Source organism: Sceloporus occidentalis, unplaced genomic scaffold (assembly GCF_023333645.1).
Source record: "Sceloporus occidentalis isolate IW3139 unplaced genomic scaffold, rSceOcc1.0.p SCAF_3, whole genome shotgun sequence".
NCBI classification, from domain to species: Eukaryota; Metazoa; Chordata; class Lepidosauria; order Squamata; family Phrynosomatidae; genus Sceloporus; species Sceloporus occidentalis.
In genome coordinates this window covers 196,102,601-196,110,518 of record NW_028316983.1, presented here as the reverse complement: position 1 = coordinate 196,110,518, position 7,918 = coordinate 196,102,601, and the positions used below count along the sequence as shown (strand labels likewise).

At 43.9% G+C, this 7,918-nt stretch overlaps 4 non-coding genes across 4 annotated transcripts; all 4 read left to right on the top strand.

Annotated features, from left to right (window-relative positions):
* The first annotated feature begins 573 nt into the window (after positions 1-573).
* On the top strand, positions 574-646 carry TRNAA-AGC (transfer RNA alanine (anticodon AGC)). The gene has a single exon. It is a non-coding gene; the product is annotated as a tRNA-Ala (tRNA).
* A 292-nt stretch (positions 647-938) lies between these two features.
* Positions 939-1,011, top strand: TRNAA-AGC (transfer RNA alanine (anticodon AGC)). Its single transcript has one exon. It is a non-coding gene; the product is annotated as a tRNA-Ala (tRNA).
* Positions 1,012-1,657: 646 nt separating this feature from the next.
* TRNAA-AGC (transfer RNA alanine (anticodon AGC)) lies at positions 1,658-1,730 on the top strand. Its single transcript has one exon. It is a non-coding gene; the product is annotated as a tRNA-Ala (tRNA).
* Positions 1,731-2,254: 524 nt separating this feature from the next.
* Positions 2,255-2,327, top strand: TRNAA-AGC (transfer RNA alanine (anticodon AGC)). The gene has a single exon. It is a non-coding gene; the product is annotated as a tRNA-Ala (tRNA).
* The last annotated feature ends 5,591 nt before the right edge of the window (positions 2,328-7,918 follow it).

The following is a 7,918-nucleotide window of genomic DNA, read 5'->3' as shown; positions in this document are numbered from 1 at the left end:
GAAGAACTGTACATCCAGTAGAAGGGGAATTAGCTCAAATGGTAGAGCGCTCGCTTAGCATGTGAGAGGTAGCGGGATCGATGCCCGCATTCTCCAGGCTTTTCCTTCTTTATATCACTTTTTTTCTGTCTAGCTGCTGGTCTACCATTTTCTTGTCATGCAGATTGCTGTTAAGAAACTACAGTGGGCTCTTGATTCACCAGGGGGAGCTAATGATTCAAAGATCTTTTGCAGATAGCTGTGAGCCACACATTTCTGACTGATGCACCCATCTGGGAAGAAATGAAAACCCTCCAAGTAGAGAGAGGGGTCAGGAGATGGGAGAGCAGAACAGAAGCTAGCACTTTGCAAAAGAAAGAGCCCTGGAAGTCTCTAGGCTGTCATTTGAAACTGGTTTGTAGAGTTGTCTGTTTGATCTGGTTGTGTTTCTTTAAGTTCCAGGTACAGGATTCAGCCCAACCTAGAATTTCTTATTGCTTAGAGAAGTAAAGAGCACTTCACAGTAATACCCAGAAAGTCCAGTTCCTGTGATGAGTCACCAGAGAGTAGGTGATGAAATGGCATTACTAGGAAGGGGAATTAGCTCAAATGGTAGAGCGCTCGCTTAGCATGCGAGAGGTAGCGGGATCAATGCCCGCATTCTCCAACTTACATTTTCCTCTCTTTCAAATTCTTAAATTTTTGTGACCCAGTTTGTAGAAGGGTTTTTTGTCATCGCAGCCTACTGTGCCAAACACAGAGGGGAATTAGCTCAAATGTTAGAGTACTTGCTTAGCAGAGGAGGAGTTGCGAGATCAGTGCCTGCATTCTCCAGTTCACAGGTTTTTTTGTATGTTAATTCAGCATACAGAACATTCAGCAAGCTGGGTTCTAACTCTTTTATGATGCAGCTTGTAAAAGTACTTGTGATTGCAGCCTCCTAGGCAGGTTCTATGGAAGGGGAATTAGCTCAAATGGTAGAGCGCTCGCTTAGCATGCGAGAGGTAGCGGGATCGATGCCCGCATTCTCCAGTAGCGTGTGCTTCTTTTGAATATGTATCAATGAAATATATCTCACTGTATAAACTATTCAACAGGGTGACTTTCTTATAATTTTGTGATACAAATTTGTAAGAGCCTTGTGACAGCAGCCTACTCTGCTAATTCTAGAGAAGAAGAATTTAGCTTAATTCAGGGGTGGGCAACTGTAGAAGGCTAGAGGGGTGTCTTGGTGCCCTATAAGAGCTTGGAGGGCTGCAATTCCCATTGTACACCTCAATTTTTAATTAATTAATTTTTTTACCAATGTGGAGGGATTCAGAGGATTGCCTTTATATCCACAGAGAGCATTTTGGAGCAGATTTTTTTACTTTTTTATTTTTTAGAGCAAAAGCAAAGGGGTTTTTTTTTTGGGGGGGGAGAAAAAATGCTTTTAAAAAATGTGTCAAAAAAAGAGCCATTGGGGGTGCATGTGGCCCGCAGGCCACATTTTCTCCACCCCTGATTTAAATGGTAGAGTGCTGGCTTAACAGTGTGATTGATGCCTGCATTCTCCAGTTCATTTTGTTTTTATATATTTCAATATATGAAATATTCAGTATGTTGAGTTATTTTAATGTTGTGGCTCGATGAGCAAAAGGGCTTTGGGATTACCACCTCCTGGGCATATCCTATGGGAGGGGAATTAGCTCAAATGGTAGAGCGCTCGCTTAGCATGCGAGAGGTAGCGGGATCGATGCCCGCATTCTCCAAGCCTGCCTTTTGTCAAAGGAAAATGCTCTGCTCTCAAGAACTGCCAGTGCTTCAGGCATCTGGAGGAGAAGAGGGATCTAAAGGACTCAGTTCCTTCCCTTGGCCTAAACCAAAAACACAACAGTATGGCAAACAGAAGGGTCTAGGGAAAGTAATCAAAACGTAGCACATAAGAAAGTTTTAATATCTAAAATAGTCAATCAATGTAGTTACAGTAATTTTCTGGCATCCAGGTAAACATTGTGTGGTCAAAGCAATGCACTGTAAGCCTGAAGGCACAGAACTGTCACATTAACAATTTGTAAGCCTTTTTGGCCAAAGGACAGTATATGGGAAGATTGCAGTGGGCTTGTGTTGCTAGCCAGAAGCAACAGGGTTTATGTCTGCTCCTGATTCTTTTGTTCCTGCTGCAGGATACACATCCTTTCCTCTTGCTGGAGAGTCATCAAAATTCCTGGCATAGTTGCATGCTGCTTTCCGATAAGACTCTCTATTCACAGCCTTCTCACCCAGCTGTAAGCAAGGGGAATTAGCTCAAATGGTAGAGCGCTCGCTTAGCATGCGAGAGGTAGCGGGATCGATGCCCGCATTCTCCAGTTTGCTTTTATTATGTTTTAATAGACAAAAGGGAATCTGAGTATTTCTAGAATTCAGACCATAGAATATCAGCATGCAAAGGGATCTTGTTGCACCTTTGGAGCTGCTCTACATTTGTTTGTGGTGTATGCCATTTTAGAAAATATAATTCTTGCCAAGATGCTTATTCTCCAGATGTTTCTACAATATAGGAATTTTAAATTTCTTTTACATTTAATGTCCAGCCTGATACAGTAGGAAAACAATGAACTTTCACTTAAAAAAACCCCCTAAAAACAATATAAACGTTTGAAAAATTTGGAATCAATTTTAAAATTATTCAGTGCATCCAAAGAAGTAAAATGTAAACAACAAAAGCTGATGCCAAAATTGTTTAGTCTTAAAATACCACTTCCCTCCCTCCCTCTCCTCTGTAAACTGAAATAGTTAGCAGATTTCAATCATTCTGTGTATGTCAGTATAAGAAGAGCCAGCAGGAGGTAGTAGTTTGAGCGTTGGATTATGGCACTGGAGACCAGGGTTCAATTCCCAGTTTGACCACGAAACCCACTGGGTGACCTTGGACAAGTCTCATGCTCTCAGCCTCAAGAGAAGGCAATGACAGACTCCCTCTGAGGAAACTTACCATGACTGGATCACTTTAGGGTTGTCATAAGCCAGAAATGACTTGAAATCACACAGGAACTTCAGTAGAAGACCAACAAATAGGATAGAGGACTCATAGAATCAGAGTGGGAAGAGATCCCAAGGGCCATCCAGTCTAACCCCCTGCCATGCAGGAACTCACAGTTAAAGCACATCCGACAGATGGCCATCCAGCCTCTGTTTAAAAACCTCCAAAGTAGGAGACTGCATCACTCTCCCAGGAAATGTGTTCCACTGTCAAACAGTTCTTACTTTCAGGAATGTCCTAATGCTTAGGTGGAACCTCTTTTCCTGTAGCTTGCATCCATTGTTCTGAGTCCTATTCTCTGGAGCAGCAGAAAATAAGCTTGCTCCATCCTTGATATGACATGCCTTCAAATACTTATAAAGGGCTATCATATCACCTCTTAATCTTGGGGTCATACTTATCAAATATGCAGATGACACCAAATTAGGAGGAGTGGCTAATACCCCAGAGGACAGGATCAAAATTCAAAATGAATAGATTAGAAAGCTGGGCCAAAGCTAACAAAATGAAATTCAACACGTAGAAATGTAAGGTACTGCACTTAGGGTGGAAAAATGAAATGCACAGATATAGGATGGAAGACACCTGGCTGAATGAAACTACGTGTGAAAGGGATCTAGGAGTCCAAGTTAGACCACAAATTGAACATGAGTCAACAGTGCAATGCGGCAGCTAACAAGGCCAATGCGATTTTAGGCTGCATCAATAGAAATATAGTGTCCAGATCAGGGGAACTAATAGTGCCTCTCTATTCTGCTTTGGTTAGGCCCCACCTGGAATACTGTGTCCAGTTCTGGGCACCACAATTCAAAAAGGATGTTGAAAAAGTGGAGCGTGTCCAAGGGAGGGAGACTAAAATGGTGAAAAGTCTGGAAACCATGCCCTATGAGGAACGACTAAGGGAGCTGGGGATGTTGTCTGGAGGTTAAGAGGTGATATAATAGCCTTGTTTAAATACTTGAAGGGATGTCATATTGAGGAGGGAGAATGCTTGTTTTCTGCTGCTCCAGACTAGGACCTGGAGCAACGGATGCAAGCTCCAGGAAAAGATTCCACCTCAACATTAGGAGGAACTTCCTGACAGTAAGGGCAGTTCAACAGTGGAACAAACTCCCTCGGAGTGTAGTGGAGTCTCCTTCCTTAGAGGTCTTTAAACAGGCTGGATAGCCATCTGTCGGGGATGTTTTGATTGTGATTTCCTGCATGGCAGGGGGTTGGATTGGATGGCCCTTGTGGTCTCTTGCAACTTTATAATTCTTCTCCAGGCTAAACACACCCAGCTCCCTAAGTCTTTCCTTGTAAGGCATGGTTTCCAGATGCTTCACCATTTTGATCGCCTTCCTCTGGACATGCTCCAGCTTCTCAACATTCTTGAATTGTGTTGCTCAGGACTGGACACAGTATTCCAGGTGAGGCTTGGCCAAAGTGGAATAGAGTGGTACCATTACTTCCCCCAATCTAGGCATTATACTTCTATTGATGCAGTCTAGAATCACACTGGCCTTTTTAACTGCCACATCACACTGCTAATTCAATGTCCCTTCACACTACACCATGATAAAACTATGATTCCATTTTGTCAGGGCAACACCTTATGGAATTGGGATTTGAGTTGAGAAAGCTCTAGTGCCTCACCAGACTACAAACCCAAAGTTTCCATATGATGTAGCTGTGGCAGTTAAAGTGGAATTATTCTGCTATAATTGTGTAATGTGATCCAATCCAGATACAGTAAGTGATCACTATCTTGCAATAAATTTTGCCCTCTTTTGATCACCAGCTTGTGTCTCCATTTGAATCATCACTTGTCAGCTTACTACTACAGACTCTTCAGTAGTGACTTTGCATTTCAGAACCAAAAAAGACTTAGAACATTATAAAAATTCACAATTTATCCTTGTAATGGGACCTTATACACCTTGAGGTTATCTCTTCCTTACAGAAGATCCCTTGTTACTGACACCTGCCCTCTTTTTAACCTTTTAAAAACTGTCCCTGGATGACTAAGGGTTAGGGACCCAAGTGTCTTCCTCAAATTAATTCAATATTTTAGATAGTATGTTTGCCTTTGCTTAGAGTGCCAAGAATTCAGAGAAATCTGTTATAACAAATAAGCAGTTCGTCTCCTATTCAGAATGTAGTACTGAGATCCTTTGTCTCTCCCTCCAGCTTCTCTACTGGCTTGTCAGAATACCTCTCTTACTTATGCACTCTTGATTTTATAGCTTCTAATTCCTCTGCAGCCCCTCCCTCATAGTCTGCTCAGTGACCCTGGTCCAAAACACACTGCAGAAATAATCCAGTTTGAGACTGCTTTCACTGCCCTGGCTCAGTTCTAGGGAATTCTGGGAATTGAAGTTTTGTGAGACATTTAGCCTTCTCTATCAGAGAGCTCTGGTGCCACAATAAAGTATAACTCCCAGGATTCCCTAGCACTGAGCCAGGGCAGTTAAAGCAGTCTCAGACTGGATTATTTCTGCAGTGTGTCTTCAACTCTTTAGTTATTTCATTTAATAATAATAAATAATAAAAGCTTTATTTCTAGCCCGCCTTTCCAGAGATCAAGGCGGGTTACAGTGGTGAATTTTACAATCCAACAACACACAATTACAATAAAAACATTAATCACAAAATCACAAATACACAGTATAAAAATGACTATAACAGTAACAATTCCAAGCTAGCCGGATGTAATATCAATATAACAACAGTTATAACAACGGTGAGGGGGAGAGGAATCACAACAGGACTATTGGGAGTATGCCTGTTGGAAAAGATGTGTTTTCAACCTTCTTTTAAATTGGTCTAGGGAGGGGGTCGAACAGAGCTCATCAGGGAGCGAGTTCCAGAGCTTAGGGGCCGAGGTGGAGAAGTCCCTTTGTGTAGTGATGGCTCGTCTCGCATCTGGAACTCTTAGAAGATGTCTTTCGCCCGATCTGAGAGTGCGGGGCGGATTATATGGAGAGAGGCGGTCCTCTAAGTACCCTGGGCCCAAGCCATTTAGGGGTTTTTAGGTAACAACCAACACCTTGTATTGCGCCCGGAAGTGAATAGGCAGCCAGTGTAGATCTTTAAGTACCGGTATTATATGGCTGGCCCTGGAAGATCCAGTGACCAGTCTTGCTGCCATATTCTGAACCAATTGCAGCTTCCAGGTTTGGTACAAGGGTTGCCCCATGTAAAGCGCATTACAGAAATCCAAACGAGAGATTACCAGAGCATGTACCACTCTTTCAAGGTCCCCCCGGCCCAGGAAGGGTCGCAGCTGGCGTATCAACCGAAGCTGATAACAGGCGCTCCTGACCTTCGCATCCACCTGAGATGTAAGGTGGAGCGACGAGTCCAGGAGCACCTCCAGACTGCGAACAGAGTCCTTCAGGGGAAGCGTGACCCCGTCTAGGACAGGTGGACAAATCTCCAAACCCGGACCTGGGGAACCTATCACAAGTACTTCCGTTTTCTCTGGATTCAGTCTGAGTTTGTTTTCCCTCATCCAGCCCATTACTGACTCCAGACAGGCATCTAGAGGAGAGATGCCATCCCTGGTCACTGCATCAGTCGGAGACACAGAGAAGACTACTGATAACACCGCACCCCGTGTCTCCGGATGATCTCTCCCAGCGGTTTCATGTAAATGTTGAATAGCATGGGAGACAGAATGGCTCCTTGAGGGACACCAGATGCAAGTGCCCTCTTATCGGAGCACACATCTCCCAGCTTCACCATCTGGAACCTGCCCGAGAGGTAGGAACGGAACCACAGGCAGTCCAGAAGGATACCATGGTCGATGGTATCAAAAGCCGCCGAGATGTGCAAGAGCACTAACAGGGACACGCTACCCCTGTCCACGCCTAGACGAAGATCATCGACCAAGGCGACCATGGCAGTCTCAACCCCATAGCCCGCCCGGAACCCAGTTTGAAATGGGTCTAGATAATCAGTATCGTCCAAGATCGATTGAAGCTGGAGTGCAACCACCCTCTCGATCACCTTCCCCAAAAATGGCAATAGCGAGACAGGCCGGTAATTTTTATGTATCAGGGGGTCAAGGGAGGGCTTTTTGATCAGCGGTTTCACAATGGCCAATTTTAAGCTGGTTGGAAATTGCCCATCCCTGAGTGATGTATTGATAATTCGGTGTAACAAGGTGGTTACACACACACACCCCTGAGCCGCTAGCCACGAGGGACAGGGATCGAGAGAGCAAGTTGTCTTCCTAACACTTCTAAGGATCTTGTCCACATCCTCAGTACTTACAGACTCAAAATGATCCAGTATAATTGAGTCCACGGAAGCTCTGGAGGCCTCTACTCTGGTTTCTGTCCCAATAATGGCGTCGAGATCAGCTCTTATCCGAGAGGTTTTATCCGCGAAGAAGTTGTTAAATCGGTCACAGCAGGCCTTGGATGGTTCCAAAATAGGGTTCAGAGAGGAGGGAAGCTGTGTGAGCTCCCTCACTACTCTGAACAGCTCTGCTGGACGTGACTCCGCGGACGCGATACGCACAGCATAGAACGAGTTCTTTGCTGCGTCCATCGCCACTCCATAGTCCTTCAAAAGAGAGGCCAGGAGTGCCTTGTTGGCTAATAATAATAATAATAAATTTTATTTCTACCCCGCCCTTCCAAGAAAATGATCAGGGCGGCTTACAAAGTTATAAAAAACATTACAATACAGATAAAATTCAGTCAACAGTTAAAACCATTATTACAAAAACAGGAACAGGAACAATAAAATAAAAAATACATATACCAGGGGCAGTAGAAAAATGCAAAGACAATCATCAATCCAGGGTCAAAGAGAAAAAAAGGGGCAGGAGAAACAGACAAACAAATTAAGGTGGGAAGGCCAGCCGGAATAGATATGTTTTCAGTTGTTTTTTGAAAACATCTAATGAGGCGGCGGAGCGGAGCTCTG